At 28.0% G+C, this 26,933-nt stretch overlaps 2 long non-coding RNA genes across 2 annotated transcripts in view; one reads left to right on the top strand and one right to left on the bottom strand.

Moving 5' to 3' along the window:
* LOC147806052 (uncharacterized) overlaps positions 1–8,475 on the top strand; it is a 59,147-nt gene extending 50,672 nt beyond the window's left edge. The window contains exon 3 of the long non-coding RNA XR_015428699.1: positions 8,346–8,475. This is a non-coding gene — a long non-coding RNA (uncharacterized LOC147806052). The remainder of the gene's footprint in view (positions 1–8,345) is intronic.
* The window catches only part of LOC107438516 (uncharacterized), an 83,569-nt gene that overhangs the window by 37,241 nt on the left and 19,395 nt on the right, over positions 1–26,933 (bottom strand). The gene's annotated exons all lie outside the window — the stretch shown is intronic.

Raw genomic sequence — 26,933 nt, 5'->3', positions numbered from 1 at the left:
CAAAGAAGGGTTTACTTTGAAACTTCACTAAGGTTGCAACAAATTTGCATAGTATTAAATTTAAAAATACCGATATTATGAACCAACTTTCCGAGAGTAGGAGCTATTGTAAATTCTTGAAAGTAAACATCCAAGTAAAATAGCATTTTATTTGATACACATTTTTTTCTGTAAACACATTAACGTACTGAAAGAAAATTTCAAGCTAATCGAACCATGAACCATTTAAATTTACTAAAATGTTAATCTAGTATTAAGATTCATCATATTCTCGTACTTCTTAAATTTGATAACCTGATTTTATTTATTTATTTTTTTCAAATTGACCCGACACTTGGTTTAATTTGAGACCTCATTAGGGTTGCATGCAAATTTGCATGATATTATATTTAAATGTTTGGATATTATAAACCAATTTCTGAGAGTGTTAAATTCTAAGGTAAGTTCTTTCGTGTAAATAAAAAGCACAGAAAAATAACAGTTTTATTTCTTTTCCGACAGGCACGTTAACCTACTGCTGAAATTTTAAAACAGATTGAACTTTAATGTCATAAAAAATTACTGAAATTTTAATTTAGAACTACGTTGAAATACATTTTTGCACTTCTTAAATTTAATAATGCCTTACTTTTTTTCAAATTGAAACGGAAAGTGGTTAACTTTGAAGTCCCATTAGGGTTACAACAAATTTACATGATATTACACTTAAAAGTATGGATATTATGAACCAATTTTCTGAAAGTGGTAAATTCTTACATTCAAACAGGGAAACCAAATAACCTTTTGTTTGCTGAACAAAATTAAAACAAAAATGATTAAACGTAAATAAAACTCAAAAAAATTGGTACAATGATGAACCATAATATTGTCGTGTAAAATATTTGCACAGTTCATAATGAGTTAAAATTTGTCGTTTTACGGTTCAAGTCTAAACATAATATTGTTTCTGACAAGTTTAAAAAGTAAGCTAATCTAGTTCATCCTCTCATCGCATTGTATACTTAGTTGAATAAGAAGGTTCGTGAATAATTCAAAACACTTTCCGGCTGTATTAAAATCATATAGAATTGTCATGCTTATAAGAATTTGGACGAGTGTAATATGCATCATGCAGAAGGGGAATTAAATCTCTTTTGAGAAGAAAAACTTTCATTACATTTAAACACAATTCATACTTTTTAAATTTCAAATCTCCGAAGCTTATCTCTACTATAAGAACAGCTTCTTTCTTTTCTGCGCTGGATGCGAGCGCAGGTGTACGATTTCAAAGGATCAACCGAATAATAATTATTCATTATAGTAACTATCATATTACAAAAGAAACATTTTTAACATTTCTTCCAAAAATGGATTTCGTTAATATGTTTCACCAAAAGATAAGTTTCTTTATTCTTCTTTCTGGATTTTTTTCATTCTTTATCCATTTCACAGCATATAGATTAAAAAAAAGTGAGCTATCCAGAAGTAAACATAAAAATTATAAATGCTTATTAAAAAAAAGAACATTTATGAGTATGGTGTGTGCACTGTTATAACTTTCTCGGGAAAATAGCTAAATAAAAATCCATTTAATAGTTATTTTACCACATTGAGAAAAAACAGTCAAAAAGCCATAAATAAGACGGTATTCAAACTGTTATCTCTGATAAAAACCGTTTATTAAAGGTTTTCCACTAATACGGATAAATAACCAGAATTTTATAGCACCAAATAAATCCACTTAATGAAGCCTCTAAGTTCGTTGCAACTGGATACATATTATATCCAAGAGGGCTAATCTGTCACTCTCATGATCGACAGAACGGGGGTTCGAGTCCCCCCATTAACACTACAATATTCCTTCATTCCCTTCGACACATGAGAGTTTCTGCAATTTATGACCCTGGACTATGAGAAAACGATGCTCTCATTCAGGCATAGATCGCTGCTGCATAACGATCCTGAAATTTCTCCAATATCTAGTTAAATTTCTTTTTTTATGATTGTGAAATTATACTAGCTGTTCAAAACTGTAAAGGTAAAAAAAAATTTTACCGTAATCTCTACGGTTAATTTGATGGACGGACTGCTTCTGGTTATTTTACTATAATTGTATATATTGCAAATTCTAACGATGCGGTCTTGTAACTTGAAATAGTATCTATATTCATTCATTAGCATATTTAAAATTTGCTTCTTTAACCATTGAAACGGTATCTTAGTATGTAAAAATCTAATTATGCAGACCACCAAAGTATGAATTATAAAAATAATTATTACAATGTAAATCCAGACTTTTATATTGTTTGTTTAACTAATTTCAAATTTCCTAATTTTATACAATTTATTATATTATTACAATTTATTCTATTATTATAACTTTTTTTTATTTAATTAATTTTTAATTTTTAATTTTAAAAAAATTTTAAATTTTTAAAAAAAAAAATTTTTTTAAATTAATATTTAATTTTTTTTAATTTAATTTAATTTTTTATATAGAATCCATTCCTTAAATCGCAAAAGAATTTTTCTAAAACTGGGTTTGAATATATGGAGAGAAAAATACTTATTTTACACATTCTGTAGTATGGAAAACTAAACCATTATTACATAGATAAGTGAGATAGTGTATCTGATGTTTTTTTTCTACGCTGAATTGAGTCATATTAAGTTAAAGTCAATGGGACTAATAGCTTAACAGTTATAGAAGTTTTTATGTAAGAGGAGTACCACTTTATCCTTTATTTTAGCATCTTACATATAGTTACTATATGCAAATGAGGCATCATTTTTCATATATTTTTTTAGGATAAATTCAATAAGATGAAAATTAAATCAATGGAGGGAACTAACAGTTTTCATGCTATAAAGGCTTAGACCGGTATTAATCAAAAACCATAATTTTATACATAATACCGAATTTCTTGGAAACTTAATTTTAAAAGAATTGTGGTCAATTAAAACACAGAAATGATTATGCATAAGAAGAAAGATAAATTTACTGCTAAAATATTCATTAACAATTCTCTAATGTCCGTGAATATTTTTTGCTATAATTTCTTTTAAAGTGTTAAGTACTTTAAACAACTTAATCTCAAACCAAAGTGTTTTCTCAGACAATATAATTTTTTTTCAGGAGCAAAATATATTTTTTTATAAAATTATATCTTTTTTTTGAGAAAAAAAATATTACATTATTTTTATAAAATCATGTAAATAGGCTAGTAAAAATAAAATAGTCCTAAAACTCATTTTTATGTATTAAAAATACCAAATATTAGGATTTCTTTATACTTTCTTCCTAAAAGATTCCTTATCTTTTATGTATAAAGACAAATAATTTATAATTGTTGAATTGCACTAAGGAACATTTGATTCATTTGGAACATTTGATAAATCTTTGAAATTCTAAATAATAAAGAAACCACAGATGTTTTTGCATTGCAGTATTTAATAGAGGAACTTTCATTAAAAGTACCTTTTTTTTAGTTTTAATACATTTTAATTTCATCATTGATATTAAAATTAGTATAGCTCATTTTTCTCTATCAAATATTTTTTATCATATTAAAACTTTTTTTGAATCGTTTTTCCCCCTTTAACAGATCTAAACTGATGAACAGATATTAAATACGCTAAATGTTATTAATACAGAATTATCACAAAAAATGTAATAAAGTGACTTTCTAATTTATTATGAATAATACTTATCTTCTAAAACTAAAACTAAAACTATTAAAACCTATCTATTTAAATGCATAAGTTAATAATAAAAATAAATTTTTAGATATAATATTTTTTTCATTTTTGATGAAATCATTTTAAAAACATGTACTTAATGTTTTAGAACTAAATAAAATATTAAATCATTAAAAAATAAGATAATAGCAAGCATTTTATCCAATTTAACTTTTCAGTTTAAAATGACTATGTAAGGTACAGTAATTAACGCACTATGTAATAAACTCAAAATATTACTTTTAAAAGAAAAGAAAAGTATGAAAAAAAGCCACATTCAAAATTATTTCTAAATTCTTTACTTTTTAAATGAAAAACCTCTGTCTGAAATATGTTTAAAACTAACTATACTATTGAAATTAATTAACGCAGTTTTTTTTCTTTTACATTTCCTTACTCATTTCACTTCTTTATTTATTGCGTATCATTATTATTTAAGTTTTCTATTTTATTTTTAATTTTTCATTAAGTATTATTTCTAACATATTTAATTTTCCTCTACTTTCACTTAAAACTTAACCAACTATATGACACCATCAAAAGTTGAAATTTTATTTTTCGTAGGAAATATTTAAATTAAGTTTTTAATTCGAATTAAAAAACTAAAAATGTATTAATTTGTTTTTGCAAATTTCAACCTTTAATTTTTTAATTGATAGAAAATAATTTTATCCAATGCTTCAATAATACATAAATGTTTTATTACTATTGCATTAGAAATAGATATTTTATTACTATTATGTAGAATATTTTATAATACTTGCTTTTGATGAATGCAAAAATACAAATGTTTTCCAATGACGTTAGATTCTGAAATATTTACAACCAGTAAATGCATTATTAGTTTATGCAAATAAATTTCATAATTGAGCTCAATCCTGCTTAAAAAGAACATTTTAGATTTTAATATTTGAAATGTAAAATTGCTGCAAATTGTTATAATATATATTAACCAAAAATTTGAATAAAATTTTCATAATTTGAAATAATTATTATAATGTATGTTTAAAATTTATTTTCATTAACAAACATGAATATCTATCTTTAAAATATAAGACCATGATATCTAACACGCTCATATAGATAACTCCGATCTTCAGTACCTTTTTTAAATTATTAAAATAAAACAATGTTCCCAATTATAAAAGATAAAAGCTCAAAAATCGAAAAATCTGAACCAAAAATAGATATTCGTTTATTTTATTTATTATTTATTTTATTTATTATTTATTTTATTTATTATTTATTTTATTTATTATTTATTTTATTTATTATTTATTTTATTTATACTTACATACTTTTTATTTTATATAGCTGAAAGAATACCTGAATTTAAAGGGGGGAAATTAAATATTTCATACTTGCAGTGTCACATATAAACTAAAATTATATAATCTGAGAATCAATTTAAGATACTTTTGGCATGGCGAAACCGAATATGCTAAAAAAAATGGGTGTTCCTATTTATAATTTCAAAGTTGCTCCATGAGACAATAAGCAACTACCAAAGTTTGATACATTGCTTTAGTTTTAATATTTTTCTTAATACAGTTTACTGGCTTTGAAACTATTTATAAAATTGATTTAACCATTTTTAATTTGGAATGGTTTAAATTACAATTTAAAACTTATTTTGAAACTATTACATAACATAGTAAAAATATATCGAGCCTCATTAAGGCACCTTTGATAAAATGTCTTCGTAATAATTCTGTATTTATTTCTCAAAAGTAAATGTTGCTGAAAACATTTAGCAATTATCAACCTGCGAATTTTACAAGACAGCTTTTATTACACTTCGAAGTAACAATTTCATTCTCAAATGTAATGAGTTTTCCTAGACATGCATTTGTGTTTCAAATAAGTTTTATGGCCACTGTAGCATATTATGGCGTGAACTAGACAAAAGATATAGCCTTTTTTATGCCACTTTTACCCAAAGCCTTTTTTTTTTACTTTTGATAGCTTTTTTTTTATCCCAATAAACGCTTGAAGAATTATTTCTACCTCGAATCGCCAAAAACACGAAAGATACACTCGCTTAAGCCTAAACTCTCCCGAAATGGCAATTAGAGAAAATTTATTGAAATGGGATTCAAAGCTCCGAATTTTCTCTTTTCCATTTTTACTTCTTCCGACTTAGTACATTATCTCTAAAAAGGTTTAAGCAGCAACAAAAATGCCTGAAATAAGCGCTAGAAGAGAGCAGTAAAAACGCAGCATTTCCATTTATTTTTAATTCGTTTGTGTATAAAAGGAAATAAGCTTTTTTTTCTCTTTCCGAACAAGCGGTAATGTATTTTTTTTTCTTTAAAGATTAAATAGAAAAATTGCATCAGATGGATAAGAGAAAGTAAGTTTTTGGTTTTTTATTTATTTAAGAAACATGTTTGTGATATGCGATTTGAATAAAACAATAATTAGCAAATGTTAATATTAACTCTGTTGATAAATAAAGAGTAAATAGAAAAAATACCCGAAATCCATTTTCTTTTCATTTAATCTTTATTAATTAAAACTTTATGATAGGTTAATAAATGGTTCGACTTGCATAATTGCGTTGTAATTAACTTCTAAAAAATAATTAATCTTTGATTAAAAATTTTAAGAAAAAAAAGATAATTTGCATAGAAACGGGGAACAAAAGCATTGGAAAACATTTATATTCATAGTACTAATAAAATAAATTCAGATCTTAGAATTCTCTTTCAAAAAGAACGTAAGAACATTTGGATAATTTTTAAATATAAAAAAATAATTTTTAATTTACCTTTTAACATTTTGCTCAAAACAACTTTTTTTATGATGATACATTCAAACTTTTGTGAGATTTAAGGGAATTAAATGCTCAAGTTATTCATCATGCAAAAGAAAAGTCTTTTATTTTCTATTGGGTCAATATACATTACCTCAGCAAGAAAAAAGAAAATAGACGAACAAGAAAAGAGAGAAGGAAAAAAAATTTAATGCAGTGTTTCCTGTTTTAACTAACTAAAACGAAACTGGCTTGATTTTACTGACGTGAAAAATATATATCTATTCCTGGGACTTGTAACTTTAAGCATTTTCTCCTTATGCAATGTCATTAATAACAGCTTTTACTTCAAATTTTGGAGATTGCACACTGCAAAATGTGCGGTGTAATAATTTGAAAAATTTGGTACTGAAATAACTTATTTTCAAATTCACACCAAATCAAGCATTCTTATGCACTTTAAAGGATGTATTTATATCAAAGCATCGGTGAAGAAGAAGGATTAAAGCTCATTTGCATTATTAACACATTTCATGCATTATTTTTGATTCCAAAAACACCAATCCATGCTATATAAAATGTAGAAACAGCAAAATAGAAATAGAATAAAAAACATCGATTTAAATATGCTTTAATAACTGATTTTGCTGAATCACTACATTTGTCCATTGTTTAGAACAGTAATATGGGCGAATAATACTAGTCACAAAATATGACATAATACAAAAATGTTTCACACAAAAATATGCAAGAAAGCTGTCTTCAATTTTCCAAAAAATGACGGGCCCATGTCCAACAGGTCTTCGGTTCAATCCTCGGTGGCCGAAGACTCCCCTTGTAGTAAATGGTGACTGATATACGTTAAATCTGTCGAATCACAAAGCTCTCCATTTGCCCATAATAAATCATACCTCTGGGGGTACTGATGCAAGAGTTTCCTTGTCTTCAGGATTGGTATGAAATTACAAGACTACGGAGTTGAACATCAGTAGTCGGAAGCCCAAAATTGGGTCTGTTGTTCAACGGAGGTTTTAAAAGAGGTAAAAAAGAAGGTGAGAGCCTTGATGGCTCATGGGATAGAGCGTTCGCCTTCTAATGAAGTGAACCGGGTTAGAATCTCACCGATGGCTGGTCTGTACGAATCTGCATCTGACTTGCACCGACCCCAGTGCTGACGTGAAATATTTTCAATGGTAGACGGATCATGGTTTAGAGTCCCCTTGCCGTCGGGATAATCGTAAGAGGTTCACGTGATCTTACCTCTCCAATTAGCGCAAATGCGGGTTAGTTCCATCAAAAAGTCATCCACTAAGGCAAATTTCTCCCAATACTTGATCCAGGAGTTCCCTTATCTTCTGGACAGGGCTCGAAATTACAAGGCTACGGAGTTGGACATCAGTAGTCGCAAACCCAAAAATTGGATCGGCTGTTCAACGACGGTTATAAAATAAAATAAAAAGAAAGAAGGTGAACTTAAAAAAAAAGTTAGAATGAAGACTGAATGATACGTAAAAACAATAACAAATCAAGGATTTTTTTCAGTAACTCTCCCGTATAATATGTTATCATACTGTCTTTGGGAATGTGACCAAACAGCCACAAATAAGAACGAATTACCTACAGCTAGACAATCTGACAAGAGAGAGAAAGAACCAAAGATAGAAACATCGGATGAAATAGAGAAACAACAATACCAAGATAAAAATTGGACGAAAAACATTTGATTAGAATCTGATAAACCGCTATAGCCATCGGACGAAGAAAGAAATGTCATCTAGAATAGAATGATTTTCTTACCATGGGTGGGGAAAGGGTTATGGTCTAATGTTTTCCCCTTTACTGCTTGCTTACAAATGTCTCTTTCTATTTTGAGGCGTGCCTTACAGAAGCTTGGTTATACTTGTTTGTGCTCTTGATTAAAGACTTATTTCTGATACTTTCACAAACTAAATCTCGAATGTATCTTTTAATAGAGAAATAAAAGAGGTAATGTATATTTCGATTTTATTGTTATAATGAGTTTAATATAAAATGTTATAACTTTTATTATTTTTTTTGAGTAATGGACTAAGAATTTACTCACAGTTACAAGTCATATATTTTGAATGATTAAGCCCAAAAAACTGAAGAGGAAAGATATACTTCATAACGCAAAAGATTCCTTTGTTTCAAATATTTTAAAGGAGGAAAAATTTTCTTCGACCTTGAAAATTTTTTAAGCAAACGATGCTTTTATATTACCAAATTTAATTTTGCAGAAAAATATCACCTTTATGATTCTTGATCTAGTTATAGGGTATTCACATACTAACATTCAATCTCGATGATTTAAGGGTTTAAACTTAAATATACTAATTAGTGTAGACTATATTTTAAAATGTAAAATTAATTCCGAAAATGTACCTTTTCTAAAAAGGCATAGCTTCATCTGATGGGTTAGATTCTTGCTCTTCAAAAAATGAAAAGTAGCCGAAACTTCGAAAATATGGTCCCAATAGTTCAGTCGGAGGAGTGGTTGCAAGTCTAAATTTGAAAAGTTTAGGCTATATCTCTGAAACTATTTAATAGAATCAAACCATTTTTTGACACAATTGCAAAGCATGTAAAGCACGTTTATCAAAGATATTTTCGAGCAAAGTATAATTTTTAAATTTATATTTTGTTTCTGAAAACTTTATTTTAAAGCTCCAAAAACATTTTTTTACTTGTTGCAAATTTTTACCTCACTAGTATCATAATCACAAAACACGCATTGGAGCGAAATCGGAGTTAATAGATTTTAAGTAGTAAAATTTTAAGAAAAAATTCTAATGAACTATTTGTCTGATTTCATTCAAATTATCGGTTCCATCATTTTCAAATTATTGATATTTTATAATAAAGTATCATTTGTCCAATTAATTGGCGTATTTAAGATTAGAATAGTTACATCTTAGTACATAAAAATCCACTTACTAATTTAAAGGTTACAATGTAATTTTTGTATACTGTGCACTTATAATGTGACTCCAACTTTTCTATGATCGAAAAAGTATGTTAACATTGATTTTAACTCATTTATACTTCATATTAGCATAAAAATCAATAATATTTAGAGCCAAGTTTATCCTTTTTGGGATATGTTGCAATCTTAACATCTGACCAGATTTGAAATATTTTATAACAATTCTAAGGGAAATTTCAATGGCCAGATTATTCCCTTGCCATCAGGCTACCCGTGGGAAGTTTCCGTGATTTTCTTCTCCATGAAAATGGCCTCCAAGAAACCAAATTTTTCCCGATACTTGATCCAGCAGCTCCCTTGGTTCAAAATCACAAGGCTACAAAATTGAGCATTAGTAGTCGTAAACCCAAAAATTGGGTCGGTTGTTCAACGTCAGTTAGAAAATAAAATGACCAGATCATCTCAACAGATATTTCTCATTGCTATGACAACAGATGTTTATTTTATCGTTCTGAAAAAGCAACAAGTCCTTTTTGAGAATAGTGAACGTTTAGATCAAGCCTTACCATTACCATTAGAACGAAACTGTAAACATCCAAAATGTCATAACGTTTGAATATCTACAGACAGCAAAAATTCTACTATACATAACCTGAAACAAAACATTTGTTATTCTTTTTTTCATATTTTTTCTTCCAAACCTATTACATCTTTTAAATTTCGTTATGAAGATTTCCACGTTTTTTTAATTGCGCTTAATTCGCTCCAGCTTTGTAGAATACTTGTTCTAAATTTAACATCGGATCTTAATATCTTAGTAAAAGTATATTTTACGCAACATTTAATGATTTAACATTTAAATAATGCAGAATTTAAAAATTTCAAAAAGTCGATAATAAATGCTGATATATAATGCAAAAGAATAGTTTATATTTTTAAAACAAAAATTTATCACAATAGTATCTTATTTAATTTTATGTTCCTTTATAAACAAAATAAATATGAACTAAAATAGCTCAGGAAATAAATAGGAATTGTTAGAAAATAGTTTAAAAAAATGATTTCTTTACAGTATTATCTTATTAAACTTTGTGTTCCTTTCCTAACTTTAAAAACAATAATTGAAATAGGAAATAAATAGGAATAATTGGAGAATAATTTATATTTCAAAAAAGTATTTCCTTACTGTAGTATTTAGCTTTTTGTTATTTCCCTAACTTTAAAAAAAGTATTAAAATTTTATTAAGTAGCATAGAGTATTTTTAAAAGTCTATTAATAATCACAAGTTTAAAAGAAACTTTTAAAAATCGTCACTAAATTTCAATATAATAAAAATATATTTACTCTTTCATAATGAAAAGCATCTAAAATCAAGTTTATTAAAAAAACTTGCAATACATTTTACAGTTAACAAAAATTTTAAATATTTTATACAATACATGATTAGATAAAATGATTAGACTATTAAATAAAATTAAGCACGAATAAATTAAATGGGTATGTTGCTACTATTATTCTATACATAACTATTTAAAAAATACTTCATTTTTAACTATATTTATTAATACTATTTAAAGTCAACAATAATAGCATCATCAAAGTAAAAGCTACATTAATTTTATTTTAGTTACAGTGTTGAATTTATTGAAAAAAGAACAATACAATGATAATAAATAAGCCATTTTTCAATTTAGAGACACCTTTAAACTAAACAAATAATTAAAAGTTTTAAGGTCTCTTTTTAATTTATGAATTAGTTTCCAGCGTAGCATTAAGTATTTAAAGTGTACTTATTTTTGCTGTTTGATATAAACATTTTAAATATAGCTCACTTTCCCTAAAATTGAAAATTCATGATATCAATTGTCTGATCAGGTTTGGTATTCATTCTTAAAGTAGATGTACTTATTCAAAATTGCGCTCCAATTATAAAAAATATTCCCCAAATATATGGCTAAAAATATACAATATACTATTCAAAGATACAATTTAAAACTAAATTTATCAAGCTTTTTATGTAATATAATTCTGCAGAAATATACATAAACTATTTATCTCCTCTCTATTATTAGCCATTTACATGAGTCAGTAAGTAAAGCCTTTTATAACTTAAAATTGTTATGAAATTTATCATATACTATATAAAAGAAACAATTTTTAATTTATATGCAAATTATTATTTTTTTTAATAAATCTTTCAAGGAAGTGTTTTTTTTTTAATTCAATGATGAAAATGTTGTTAAGAAAAGCAAGAAAAATATTTAGAATCCAAAACAGTAAATATATGAGGGCATACCAATTTTACTTTTAAAATTAGGTAGGCAACTATCCCACCGGTATTTTGATCTTTCTTTTGTTTCTCTCTTTTTTTCTCTCTTTTTTTCTCTCTTTTTTTCTCTTTTTTTTCTCTTTTTTTTCTTTTCTTTTCTTTTTTTTTGAAAATTTACGATGTTTGAGTTCCCTTGTTGTTTGACGCGAATTTTCATACAAACGTTGGTTTGAACGCTCTTTAAGAGCTCAATCGGACTTTAAGAACGTTTCCATCAGAAGTTGTTGTTTTTTAAACTCGTTAAACCAATCAAACCTTTCAACTATGGCGACATCACCATGCACATCACAAATATAAAAAGTAGATTTCGTGACCTTAGAACCTTGATTAAAAGAAGAAAAAAAACAATGAGGTGTTTTTCCAACTTTAACATTGAATAATATGAAAATTAACATAAATTAACTTGAAAAAAATAGATACAGGTAGTACAAAACATCATATTTCATATGATCTAAATATTTAGGCAAAAAGTATTTGATTACATGAGGAATGTTAAAATTAAAAAATATGTATAAAATGGTGGGAGCTTATTTGTTTACTCAATAGTTTTTAGTGACTTATTAGTTAAGTGACTTATAAGTCCTTTCTTTGCATTCGAAATCATGACATTTTATATTTCTGTTATGAGTTCCGCTGCAGCCTGCGTTTCGTCTTTAGCCGGCTCCCCTACAATGCCCTGCATGTATTGTAAAACATTGACTGAGGATATTAAAATTTTCACTTTGTTGTGTAGTCTCCGTAATCACCAGATCTCAATCATAATGCGCATTCGAGGATTGGAAATGGAAGGTACAGCAGTTAACTAGATCACACCCTCAGAAATAAAACTTTCACTTTGATGATTTAGTTATCCTACAGCTGCTTTTCGTTAATCCTGGAATCATTTCGTCATAAAATCACGTGATTTGTGATGAAACCTCACCGTATTGCATTGTAGGAGATCGCTAACTAGAATGATGGAACTATAATGAAGAATAGACGATCAAAAACGAAGTGACGAAATAAGTTAATTAGTTTGTATGTGGTCAAGGAGTTAAGCCGGCTAATTATGACACTCGTACGCACAGGACAGTTTTCTGTCTGCCTAATTTAAAAATTTATCTTACTGAATTTAATTAATAAAAATTTTTGAAATTATCCTAAATTGCATTTTTATTTATAATACTTGTAAAATCACCAAATATATTGCAATGTTAAATAAAATAAAATATCAGCTCACCAACATGTAATACGCATGTGCATAGTGATCTTGTGATTGATTAGAGAATTGAAGATTCAGAAAATTTCAATTAACGAAATTAACTTTATTCTCGAGTAACATAATTCTATAAATTATTTAAACAACGATGAATAGAAAGAATTATTTTAACTCAATTGTCTATAAGGCTTTTGAAACAGAAATTTTCTCAAATAAGCACGAAATAATTTTAACATTTAACTAATCTCGTTTTACCATTAACTAATCTAATTAACAAAGTAACTTTATTTCTTCGGATATTGAGTTCAAATATAATTTTGCTAATCTTGTTGGGGAATAAATTATTATTCCTACTTATTGCAAAAGTTGATTTGCATGTATTCATTTAATATGTACTCATTAGTATTTCCAGTTAAAGACGGGAGAAATCACAAACATAATGTCATACTTTTCTCTATCCAAATCCTATGTAAATCTATACGCACCATTGTAATACAAATCGAACCGCCTTTTCTTCAATTTAGCGTTTTGCCACAGAGCGAACAAAGCATTCCCCATTCACAATATTTACCTCATCACAAAAGACTTTCACTCTTAGTTATCAATTGTAGAAAGGCATCAATAAATTAGAAATGCATTTAAAATGACATTTTCATAAACGTTTTACCAAACTTTTAAACTTTAGGAATTATTCTATGAATATCGGAAAACATTGAAAGAAAGATCTATAGAAATGGAATTAAATAGAACAGATTAGAAACTAATGTTCCATTTGCCATTATTTTGAAATAGGTTTGCCTTAAAAATGACTTTTCCGAAACATCAATACGACTGCGTGATGCTGATTCTGATTTCTAAAACGGTAGATTAATTTAGTTATCAATTTTGGTGATTCAAAGAAGTCAATAACAAGTTTTACGCTAACTTCAATCAATCGAATTCAAATAATGAAATTACAATAAATTTGGAAAAAAATGTGGCAAGCAAGCTATTGAGACAATTGTTTTTTTTAATGCATAAATATAAAATCATGTATTTGATTTACTGAGCAGCCGTTTTATCAAGATTTCCCCTTAAATATTTTATTCAGCTAACTTTTTCATTTAATACAGCCTTGTTTTGTCTTGGCATGAACTCTATAAGATATGAATAAGAAGTTAACGGCACGCTCATAGTACTTTCCAACAATTTGTGAAAGATTAATTGCTGCACTGTAAGAAAATGCATACTAAAATAGAGCGTAACTTTCTTCGTTTTTGATGAAACGATTTCCTGGTATATTCTCCGACCATAAATTTCGTCAAATTGACAAAATAGCTATCCTCACTTTTTCGAAGAAACGAGTTTCATCAAAGTTAAAAAAGTATTTCGTCATTCTATTTATTTTTTTTAAAGAAATTAAAAAAACTTTTCGATATAGTACTAACTTTTCTAATAATCACTATACCGTGAGCACCATATAAGGGGATCGTTGTCCCCCCAACAACGCAAGAAAAGCAAAGAGATAGATTACACACATGTCCGAAACGGAATTCAAACCGGGGTCTTCCCGGTATGAGGTCAACTCCTTGACCACCATGGAGCCTAATCAGCTTATTTCGTCACTTAATTTTTGATCGGCTAGTCATCATTCTAGTTTTATCATTCTTGTTAACGATCTCCCACAATGTACTTCGAGTTGATGAAAGATTTTTGTCATATATTTGAGAGTTCGACTTTCACCACAAATAACGTGATTTTGTGACAAAATGATTATAAAAATTAGCGGAAAGCAGCTGAAGGATTGTTGAATCTTCGAAAGTGAGAGTTTTATTTCTGAGCGGGTGATCTAGTTAACTTCTGAATCTTCCATTACCTATCCCCGAATTCTCAGTATGATTGAGACCTGGTGATTGCGGAGACAACACATCAAAGTGAAAACTCCAACATCCTCAACCAATACTTTAGAATGAAATCTGGCTAACTATATTATATTGTTAAAAGTATTTCTCTCTATTGTAATAAATTGCTAGCATTACATGGGTCAATAAGGAAATGTAGAAAGGGAGAGTTATTCAGGTTTCAGCAATTGAAATAAAGGTCATCATGCCGATACTACACTATTCCATTAATGTCAACAATGCAGCACAATAGCTCCTTTGTACAAAACTGTCAGGTCGTCACAAAGACCACTCAGCGTTCACCAATTTCTAGTTTTAATATTGGATCAGCCGCACTTATTAAAAAAAACTTATTCGTTCGAGTTATTTCAGCCTTATTTTAAAAATTACAATGCAGTGTACAGAAAAAAACGGTCCATTCTGAATAACTTTTGAACTAATGATCGAATCTTCACTCTAGGACTCAATCTTAATGGTTCGAGGGGGTGACCTCAAATATGCTAATTCATTAGTGTAGATGATATTTTCAAATGTAAAATCAGACACAAAAACGTACTTTCTCTAGACAAACCTTTTTTTATATCGGATACGGATTTCTGACCACCAAAATATAGCGGGCAGTCCTAGGGTGTCTGGTGAGGAGAGGGGTGCAAAGGTTGGACCCCTTAATGTTAATTTAACTTTTTGCTTCTTTCACCATATTTCGAAAACTTTTCTAGCGAGTTGAAAATTTTTGAACACAGTTATAAAGTTCATTTATCCAAGTACAATTCATTGCAAAAAAACTGAGTATTGGCTTTACTTGGGTAGGGTTTCTTTAAATACCGATAAATTTTTCTTCTTTTGATTTAAAAAAAATTATGTTTTAAAAATATTGTAACAGGTCAAGTATAAATAAACACGCTAAAATATCATGAACATTTTTTTCAAAATAAAAAACTGAAGTTAAAAATATGATTCAGGCCTATTCCGATGCTCTAAATAAGAAACATTCTCAGTATCTACGCATTGAAAAAAATAATTTCTTGTTCATTAAAGATAATGCATAATATAGCATGGAAGCAGCCAGATGCTTCTATTATTTCTTGTTTGGCAATTATAACCATTTTAGTATATTTTAGAAACAATTTTCTGCTTACTTTCAAAGGTTACTGAAAAACAGTAATTCAAGTCATTGTCCTATGTCAGTCTCTCAAACTTTAAAAAACATTATACCATTTCAGAAATTGTAGAAGAAATCTATTCGATTTATTTCAATAGAATGGATGGAACACAATTCAAAATCGTTTCATTCCTCATGATTCTGAAACGAGCTATTTGATAATAGCTTCGAAATTGTCATTTCCAAATGCTCTGTCCTGAATCATAGAATAGAATGTGGTATACAATTTCAAGTCCATTATAACCATATCCCGATTCAGTTTTCAGAATTTGGTTTGATTCCAACTCAGTCCTGCTGAATACGATTTTGGCTGAAATTAAATTTATAATCATACATGTTAAACGAAGTTACTATAATATAAATTTAAAAGAAAAAAAAATATTTATACAAAATTAATGATGCATTATTATAATCCGTAAAAAACATTCCGAGTTAGAAAAGTCCAATCAAATAATTACTCTTTATACAAAGACATTTATTAGCAAACAATAGTATAGCTTTCCATTAATATTAAACGCTTCCATTTAAGCCTATAATTACTAATCTCAATATACACGACAATTCTCTTTCTTCGTTAAATAAGCACAAATAGAGTACATAATCAAAACGAATTATTTCAATTTCCAAAGAGCTTTAAATATTTTGATGATATTAATTTTATCAATATTTTCTAATGTTGCTTCCTTTGTAAAACAATAGCTAAATCAGTACATTATATTTTATCAAAGAGCAATATTTCAAAGCTTTAGGAATCTTTAATCCTTATATAGTTTTAATTAATTTAATTCGATAATTTACTCATCTCATTATATAGCAAGACAAACAATTAACGCTAAATATCCTCCAAGTGTTTCATTTATTATTATACTAGTAGAAAATTTTATTCACCTTTTCAAAATTGCACTAATTTTAATACAACGGTTAAGAATTAGTAAATTATAATTACCATAGTACAAGGTTTTTGATTTTCGTGAATTTGCAATTTCTGCATTTTTTTTCCAAAATATGATTTTATGTAATAAATTTTATTTTTCAAATCATGAAAATAAAAAATAAAACTACGTTAAAAATAAAACTTAAAAAAATAAAGTTAAAGTAAATGTATTTTTGAAAAACCATTAAAATTAAAATCAATTCACAATTTAAAAAATAATTCTTTACATTTTGTTAAATATTATTTTATTCACATTTTTTTAAATAATTTATCTATATTTAAAATGTATCTTACACCACTCTTAATGTACATCATAAAAAGAATATCGATCTTTACTCACTAAATTTAAAGCAGCATAAACTTCATAAATAAATTATAAATTATTAAGGTATCATTTGATGGTAATATGTATTGATTTAATGCTTTAATGAAATGAAGTTCATGTTTGCTATTTCGTAATCAAAAAAAGCTGAGGAATGTTATGCTAAAGTTTTAATAAACAACGTTCAAATATTTATTTTGATAGCTCGGTGGTTAAAAATGCATTTTAGTTGAGTTTTTTAATATTAAATACGTTGTCAAACCATCATATTGCTTGTAAAATTTTTATAATTGAAGGAACTACAACTATGCTCTTTTTTATCTTTTGTCTCATTGACAAATCGTGTTTATATTTTTGATAGTGTGGCGTCCATCCAATATTTTTCGTCAAAATTTAGGTTTTTGGGCACAGCAATTTAAGAGGTTTTTTTTAATTTCTCATTTGCACTAATTAGTTTGGATCAGCCAGAGAGAAAAGGTCTAAGCAAACTTTCATTCGGTTGATTAAAATTTATGGTAAACTGAAATTAACCTAGATAACAAAATTAAATGGCTCCATGAATTATATTTTGAACTAAAATAAAAGTATTAAAAACAATTGAATAAACAAACATTTAAAAAAAAAACTACTTTGGTATTCCCCAACAAACAAATATAGAGAATATTTTGTATAATAGTCCTACACACGACATAAAAACTGTACCATAAAATACATCTACAGCAGTTGATTGATAAGTAATTACACTCGTTGAACTCACTTAACATTAAATTATTTTAAATAGAAATCACGAAAATATTCTTCAGTAAATTACTATTTACTGATTTTAACACTGCTATATGCTTTAGCAGATGAAGCCATATCTACATCCCACTTGTCCATTGGTATTTCAGAATATGGGATCATATGTGTAATTCTTTTTACAAATTTGCAGGAATTTCTACTTACAGGCATATTTAATAAAAGTTAATTGAATAATGATCAGAATTTTAAACAATATAGTATTTAAAATAACTAACATGAAATGTTTGCGCAGTTAGGAATTATGGTATATTTATATATTAAAAAATATATATTCGTCAAGCCTATATATAAAAAGAATTATGAAAGTGGTTTCGATACTGAATATCTAACTTTTTTTTTAATGTAAAAAATTTATATAATATCTCTTTAAAACTTATATATCAAGAAATATCCTATTAACGTATCCGAATTACTGAACAAAAATCAACAAATTAATCTACTCAAAGATTTAATATATATAAGATTAATATATAATAGATATTCTATGAATAATTCAACAAAGCAACTACCTTCAAAATATTCACGAATTCAAGGAACTTGAATAAAAAGAATTGCATGAATCTTTTCCGTAATAAACAATTACTTGCAATAAGTATTTTTTTAACTGATTAGCATAAATGTAAATATACTTTTCCCATTTGCAACTAAAATTTACCAAAAAAATATATCTTAACTATAAAAATAAATGAACGTAAGTTAAGATATTTTTCAGAAACACCAACTAACTTCAACTTGCCCTAAATACAAATCTAAAAAACAAGAACCATCAAATTTATCACTTTATGTTAAATGCATTCAAAGATTCAAAGAAAAATATATATTTAAGTGGTTTCTATAGTGAGCTTCCTATTTACAAATCTTACAACAAATTTCTCTCTTGCAATGATAATCTATCGTTCCCATTTACAACAAAACTACACCAAAAAATATATCTCAAACGTTATAAACTCGCTAAACATAAATCAGCATACTCATCAGAGCGACCAAGAAACTTTAACCTGTCTTAAGTACAAATCGACAAAACTGAGTCCATCAAAATAACTATTTCAAAGATTCAAGTCGTAAAGACCATGCCATTAGTAGCTTTTCGTTAAGTACATTAAACTCTGCCCCTCATTTAATACTCCCTAACTGATTAGCATAAAGTGTATACACACCAATCTCCCCCTCTTTTCCGAGTCTTCTCCCCCCTCTCTCTGCTGCTACTTTATTTGCTGGTACCATTTCATTATCATTTATCGTGACTGATAATCAAGGAACTTGAAAATAGCCCTCCTAATGCGCTACGAATTCATTAACGCCTTTGGATGGGGTTAGCTTAAGCAGTGACCACCCGGACGTAACGTGGTCATTCCTAAATTATACAAGGGGAATTCCGACTTTAGAAGTCCTCATGATTATTTTCTGTTATTAGTATAGCTCTCTCTGGAACTGGATTTATGACTAGCAAACATACGGTTTCGTATCCTGATGAGTTGATTGAGATTGAGAATGAGTTTTGGAGGGATTTTGATTGATAATGATAACAATTTATGCAGATGGGTTCAAAGAGAAAATATCGTAAAAGTCAGGCGCTAGAGTTGCAGGGAATTATTTAAATGCTAGTTTTCAAATCAAATATGAATTCTTGTAGACTTTTCTCTCTTTACGTTAGAAATCATAACTATTTAAAGCCTTTGTATATTTTGAGTAATACCCTTCGCTATATTAATAAATATACATCTAAATTCAGATTTATAACTTGTCATGATACTAATAAGTATTTTTATTTACCGAATTTTATTGTTCTAGATTTGAATTTATGATTTAAAAGCTCTTCATTTATATATTTTTGACTATTAATGTTCATTAGTTTAGAAATAGATTTTGGACTTGATAACGCCCCGTTTAAAGGTTAGAGTAATGTAAAAATTGGTGAATTTCTCTGATGGAAATAGTATTTTTAAATTCGAGTTATTCTATTTATTTCGGCAAGATAATTGTTAACTATAACAAACATAAAATAAAACGTTATAAGTTTGCGAGAAATATATTTAATATCTCTAACGCCAATTATCCAGCAAATGTGTTACTAAATATTCAAGCTATGTTAATCTCCAATGGTTAATTAACTGAATAATATTTTTAAAAATATATTCAGTGATCACAGAATTATTAGTTTTAATCATCTGACTTATTGCCGACCGGTCTGTGTAGGGGGCAGGGAACTGTCCAGGATTCAAATCCCGGGCAAGGCATGGATGTTTTTTCTATCTCTGTGTGTTCTATGTCCTTTCTCTTTTGTGTGCGAATGTGACCCGCCCTATAAACGGGTTGTGGTTGTGCGAATGGCGTGGCAGAAGTCGAATTCCTGGCCATAGATGGCGCCACTGAAAAACAGGAGCAATCGCACCCCCACTGCCTAAACAGGCATACGACAAAGAAAAAAAATCTGACTTATTTTTATAGTCTGACATACTTAATAGCTATGTCCCTATAATTTTCTGAATATCATTTGAAAATTCTGCATTCTGAAAACATGATTATGATAATTATCCAATTAATATTAATTGATCTATAGTTGGGTTTCATAAAGGTTAATTGTACGGCATTTAGGGAGCCGAAGTTGGCGCTAAATTTCGCATTTTAATATTAAATACTAAATAGTAATAATAAATAACTATTTGAAAATGATTCAAATTTCTTCGATGTTCTTGTTCGTGATAAATTCTGTCGAGTCTACTCTCCTATATTTTGCTAGTGTAGATTTTGTCCACTCAAGTTTATTCTCATATATTTTGTTAAAGTTGGATTGTGATCTCATGAGTTTATTCTCCATATCTTGTTTAGGATAATTTCTGCTCACACTTGAGTTTGTCTCCAATATTTCGTTAAAGCTAGATTCGGTCCTCCTTAGTTTATTCTCCAATATTTTGTTAACGTTAGATTCTATCCGAACGAGTATAGATATCTTATAAAATAAATTCAATATCCGATATATCTTTCAAAATAAAGTCGGTCAACTCGAGTTTGTACTCCAACATTTTGCTAATACTATTCTGTCCATACAAGTTTGCCCTCCAATATTTCGTATATGCTGGATTCTGTCTCCTAGAGATTTTTCTCCAATATTTTGTTAACGCCAGATTCTGTCCACTCGATATTGCTCTCCAATATTTTGTTAATGCTAGATTCTGCCCACTCGAGTTAGTACTCCAATACTTTTTTAACGTACTCGTTAACACTATTCTGCCCACACAAGTTTATTCTCCAATATTTTGTTAACTCTAGATTCTGCCCACTCGAGTTAGAACTCAAATATTTCGTTAATGTACTTGTTAACACTATTCTGTCCACACAAATTTATTCTCCAATATTTTGTTAACGCTAGATTCTGTCCACTCAAGTTAGTATCCCAATATTTTGTTAACGTGCTTGTTAACAACACAAGTTTATTCTCCAATATTTTGCTAACGCTAGATTCGACCCACTCGAGTTAGTACTCCTATATTTTGTTAACGTACTTGTTAACACTATTCTTCCCACACAAGTTTATTCTCCAATATTTTGCTAACGCTACATTCTATCCATGTTAGTATTTTATTCGATATTTTGTTTAAATTAGATCCGACCATCCTAGCTAGTTTTCTGATATCTTGTTCACGCTATATCCTGCTCAAGTGAATTTTTGCTCGATATTTTGTTTTAGCTAAGTTTCGATCCTTGTTTCATTATTTTAACTCAAAATAAGCGAGCAAATAGGTCATTTCATTTCTATTCTTCAGAGATTATCATTTCACGAAATTTTGCTTCACGGTATTATAAGATAACATAGACATAATCGTTGTTTTTGTCGAAAAAAATTTCAAATGAAAAGAACTCTAAATAGTAATTTACTGAGGGGTGGTATATATGTAAAATTTAAAAATATTATTGAATTTCAGACTAAAGTGTAAAAAATATAATCTCTGGAGTTAAATTATGTATTTTAGTCTTTGCTCCACATTATATATCGTTGTTTTAATTTGTATCAATTATTCTATGTAGTATTATTGTTGATACAAACTAAAAGAAATTTTAACATGTTTATTTTTTGTGAAAATATTCAATAAATATTAAAATCACGAACAAATTTAATCAAAACATAAGTAGTGAAATGAAATATCTAAAGGGAGCCCAGGACGCAAATTTTATTCCTGTTATTTTCATTTAAAAGTGTTTTTTATTAATTTTCAAATGGAAAAAAAAATTTCATCTTAGAGGCAAGAAAAAATTCGATTCTTTATACGTGATGAACGCATACACTCATGACTTTAAAACATTAAAAGATTTGTCAGATTTTTGGACTAAAACATTTTCGAAAAAGAAATTTTTTAAAACTGAAATAATAAGCAATCTGCCTTTTAAATTTCGTTTTTTTTTTCATTTTTTATTTGATTAAAAGCCAATTACAAATTAATCCAAATAAGTACCATAAAAGCCTTCAGAAGCATCACGTTTTAAGAAGCATCACGTTTTTATCTCACAAAAGGTTTCTGAACATTTTTTTAAACATATTTTCAAATAATGCAATCGCAAAATGAATCTAGGAAGTTTTCGCATTTTATGAAAAAAAATATTTCCACAATGTATCTCGGAAATAAAAAGTTTATTATTTACTAAAATTTTACTTGAAATTAAAAAGGACAATTTTCTTTCTCCAACGTTTAATTATAATTACTTTAAGTCTTATTTCAGAAAATAAACATTTCGAAGAATGCTGCATTAACACCATTAAACTTTTAGCGAGATTTCTGTCATATATTACTAAAAGAAATTGGATTTTAGAGAGAAAAATATTTATTCTCTAAATTCCATAGGAAATAATTGAATAAGACATCCACTACCTAATGAAATAAAATGTTTGAACTTTTAATCCAATTAAAGATTGCAAGAATCTAACTAGTGAGAGTCTCTCACAAACATTTTTTTTATTTGCGGTCTTAGAAAGAAAATCTTAATAATCACATCCGTTATTTATCAGAAAAGTAATAATTAGTTGTTAACTAATAACTGATACTGTCACAATTTATTCAATCAATCTTAGCTTTCCTTTTTGCCTCACTTTTGAATCAAAATTTAATTTTATTATTTTAAACAAACAATGCATTCTATGAAAAATTTCGGATCAAATTACGGTATAATGTATCGAAACTTTGGGTGCAACATTCATAAAATCCATTTTACAGTAAAATTCCTTTTATCCGTAAAATCTATTTTAACCGTAAAGTCGGTTTTAACCGTTAAATCCGTTTTAATCGTAAATATTGAACCGTAATTTTTACAGTATTATTTATTTTATTAAATTGATTCAGTGATTTTATGGTAATTATTACTATGAAAATTCTGATATGCCTGATGTTTTGTTCCGTAACACGGTCCGGTAAAAATAAATTTTACGGGCACTCGGGAGGATTTTTGCACTCAGGGTGCAGGTACTTTTTGCCTTAATTTGTTTCGCAATTTTTTACAGTGTAGGTAATGGTTTTAACTCATCAGAGTTTAATTTTTCCTTCTAAGCGCACTACTAAAATTCTATCCGAACCCACAAAATTGGCCATAGCTGTGAATATTCCTCCATCAAATATGTTCCTTAGAGCAAGAAACATTTTTCTGGTAGTAGGTATTGTAACGTATTGGGCATAAAAGCTCTCATTATGGGAGTGAGTACTATTTTTTTTGCGACCGCTTTGCTCAATTTTAAATATTAATACTTTATAACTATGTATAAATTAACTATATTCAAATATTATATCATAACCATATAATATTTTTTCAAATAGGATGATGAAAACATGCATAATTCGAAAAATCTGACTATTTTCTCATCATTTTTTAAAATAATCTTTAAAAAATAGTTTCAGTATCACTGCCCAAATTTTTTGTAAGTAAGTCATTTTCAATATCCATTAAAAGCTAATTTAAAAAACGTATTAAAAGTGATAATGGCCTTTCTTCAGAAAATTCTCGCTATGAGAACTTTGATCTGAAATGCAATCTAGCACTCACTCACTTCTTCTTATCATTAACATATTGAAATTTAATACAACAGAATTCTTCAACTCTCTTTTTTTATTTAAAGTTTTGGAATGCGAATTGAGAGGTCTTCTTGTAGATGTTTTGGAATATTTTAGACAGTGACCATTTTTTTAATGCAAATTCCTCTGCAAAATGTTTCATCCTGGTTCAAAAGCAAATTAGATCATGAAAGGATATCATGCTTCGAAGATATATTACACTTAAGACAAACTTATATTTTTCGATTCATAAAACATTTCGTTAACAGTGGTTCTAAATAATATAGGTGTAAGTTTTGTAAAAAAAGAAAAAAATATATATAGTTTCATTTATTGTGTATGTTAAATAAACATTTTGCATTTCTAACTTTTGGATTCATTTCAGTTGAACTACGTAACCAATCAATAATTAATTCCTTTAAAATATTTATTTCTCACGTAATGTTTAATGCAATCTTCGAGAATGGAAAAAAATACGTGTGTTAACAAGATATTAAATTGATATACAGTGTGCCAACAAAAAATGGACCACCCTTAATAACTTTCGATCTAATGATCAGATCCTCACGTTCTCAGACCCAATCTTAATATGGGTGACCTTAAATGTGCTAATTAGTGCAGACAACATATTAAGTTACAAAATCAGGCAAAAAACATACTTTCTCTGAATAAACATACCTTTTTTCGACTGATTCAGATTTCTGATCTCCTAATATAGAGGGTAGTCGCAATCTGGGAAATATGGTCACCATAGTTTAGTCAAGAGAGTGGTCAAAAGTGTGGGTGCCTTGATGTTAATTATACTTTTTGCGCATATTGCCATAACTCGAGAACTTTTTAAGTGAATTAAAAACTCTTTATGAAACTTATTATGAAATTCCTTTTCCTAAAGATAATTCCATGCAAAAAATTAATTATGGTATTTATTATTTTTTTATTATTTTACTAAAAAATAGACGAAAACATTTTGAAACGTAAGGATACAATTTTTACCCCATTTTAAAGTATGCAATTTAGCATGTTAAAATTCAAAATTTGAGCAAAATCGGTTGATTTCGTTCAGTTTCTTATATTTTACTATATAAAGTTGCATAATTTTAAATTATGTAAAAAAAATTTGTTTTACAAGTCAAAATTTTTTTCGACTATTATTTAATATAATAAAAAAAAAATTTACAAAAAGTTTTTTTTGCACGGAATTATCTTTGGATAAACGAATTTTGTAATTGTGTGCAAACATTTTTAAATTTACTTAAAAGGTTATCGAGCTCTGGCAAAATACGCAAAAGGCAAAATTAACATTAAGGGGTCTAAACTTCGGATCGCTCTCATGACCATAGTACTGGGAAAATAGTTTCCCAGATTGCGGTAACCCCCTTTACTTTGAGGGTCAGAAATCCAAAACTATTGGGAAAGAAAAAATTATGTTTTGTCAGAAAAAGTTTGTTTATGTGTCTTGTTTCGTAACTTAAAATATCGTCTGTCTTAAATAATTAGCATATTTTAGGTTACCCTCTTGAACCATTAAGAATGAGTCCTAGAGCTGGAAGATCCGATCATTAGATAAAAAGTTATTCAGGGACCCTTTCATAGAGCACTGTACATCATAATTCAGAAACATATTTTTAATGGTGATATAAAACTAAGCTTCTTTTTTTAAAAAAAAATATTCTACGAAATAGTTTCTGCTTCCGTAAATAACTTAGATTTAAAATAAGGTTTAAACATTTTATTTCAAAAATATAAGTAAAATTTCGTTTTTATCGGGGAGAAAGGTTTTAGTCTCTAATATAAGAAGTTTAAGACAGAAATGATTCTTTTCGTTAAGACGATTTTTAAAAAAAATTGCGAACGCCAAATGTCAAAGTTATTGAAACTATTTTGCCTGAGTACTCAAAAGGACAATTCTTTCGTAAGATAGTACTTAAATATAATCTAATACTTTTGTGTATTACATATTTGTAAGGTATATAATACTTCATAACAATATCATAATCATTTTAAATTATAAATATTTTCGTAAGTCATTTACCTTTCTTTTATAAACTGTAAAGACTATTTGAATTATAGTAACTAGTTTATTCTGTAAAGCTTAAAGAGATAGTGAATTACAGCTTTACCAGAAATAGTTTTATTAATATTTAAAAAACAAGCTTTAGTTTTAAAAAAATTAACGAACAATTTAACTAACATTTCAAAAGTCTTAACGTAGAAAGATTTATTAGAACTTTATTTAGCTTTGGATCTTACTTGATGATAATAAATTCTATAAATTTAGTCCAGAAATCAAATCAAGTCAAGGTTTCAATTCCAAAGCCATGACATTCAACAACCATCATCAGACTTTCTATAATGATATATTATTTTACATTGTCATTATCATCATTCAACTCTTTGCAAATGGCTAAAACTCATAAATTCCTTCAAGTACAATGTAATCTTCTAATTCTACGGTACATGTGATATTAACCTAACGTCCAGTTAATTTACAGCGCCGTTAAACAATAATCGAGTGGACAGTATCGTCCTCAAACTCAGGAAAGTGATATAATTCGGATGGTCAGCCCAGCATCAGAGTCACAGAGGTTACTTAATCACCGATGGCGAATGTGTTATCAGTGAATCCAGCCCTTCCATTAAACTGTCCCAGGCAGACCAATGGTATCCCCCTTGAAGACTGTTATCACATCCTGATGATCTATCTTCTATGAGTTAAAGGCGGACCAGAGCTATAAGTCTCTTTGAACACTGATGAAAGATCATAGGACCGTTCCTGTGGGAACCGTGATTTCTGATGGGGATAATAATAACGCCGTTTCAATCCCTGTTATTTTGGGAAATAAGAGAATGGAGAT

This window comes from Parasteatoda tepidariorum, chromosome 8 (assembly GCF_982258835.1).
Source record: "Parasteatoda tepidariorum strain Cologne lab strain chromosome 8, Ptep-v5.0, whole genome shotgun sequence".
NCBI classification, from domain to species: Eukaryota; Metazoa; Arthropoda; class Arachnida; order Araneae; family Theridiidae; genus Parasteatoda; species Parasteatoda tepidariorum.
This window is presented reverse-complemented; position numbering and strand designations above follow the sequence as displayed.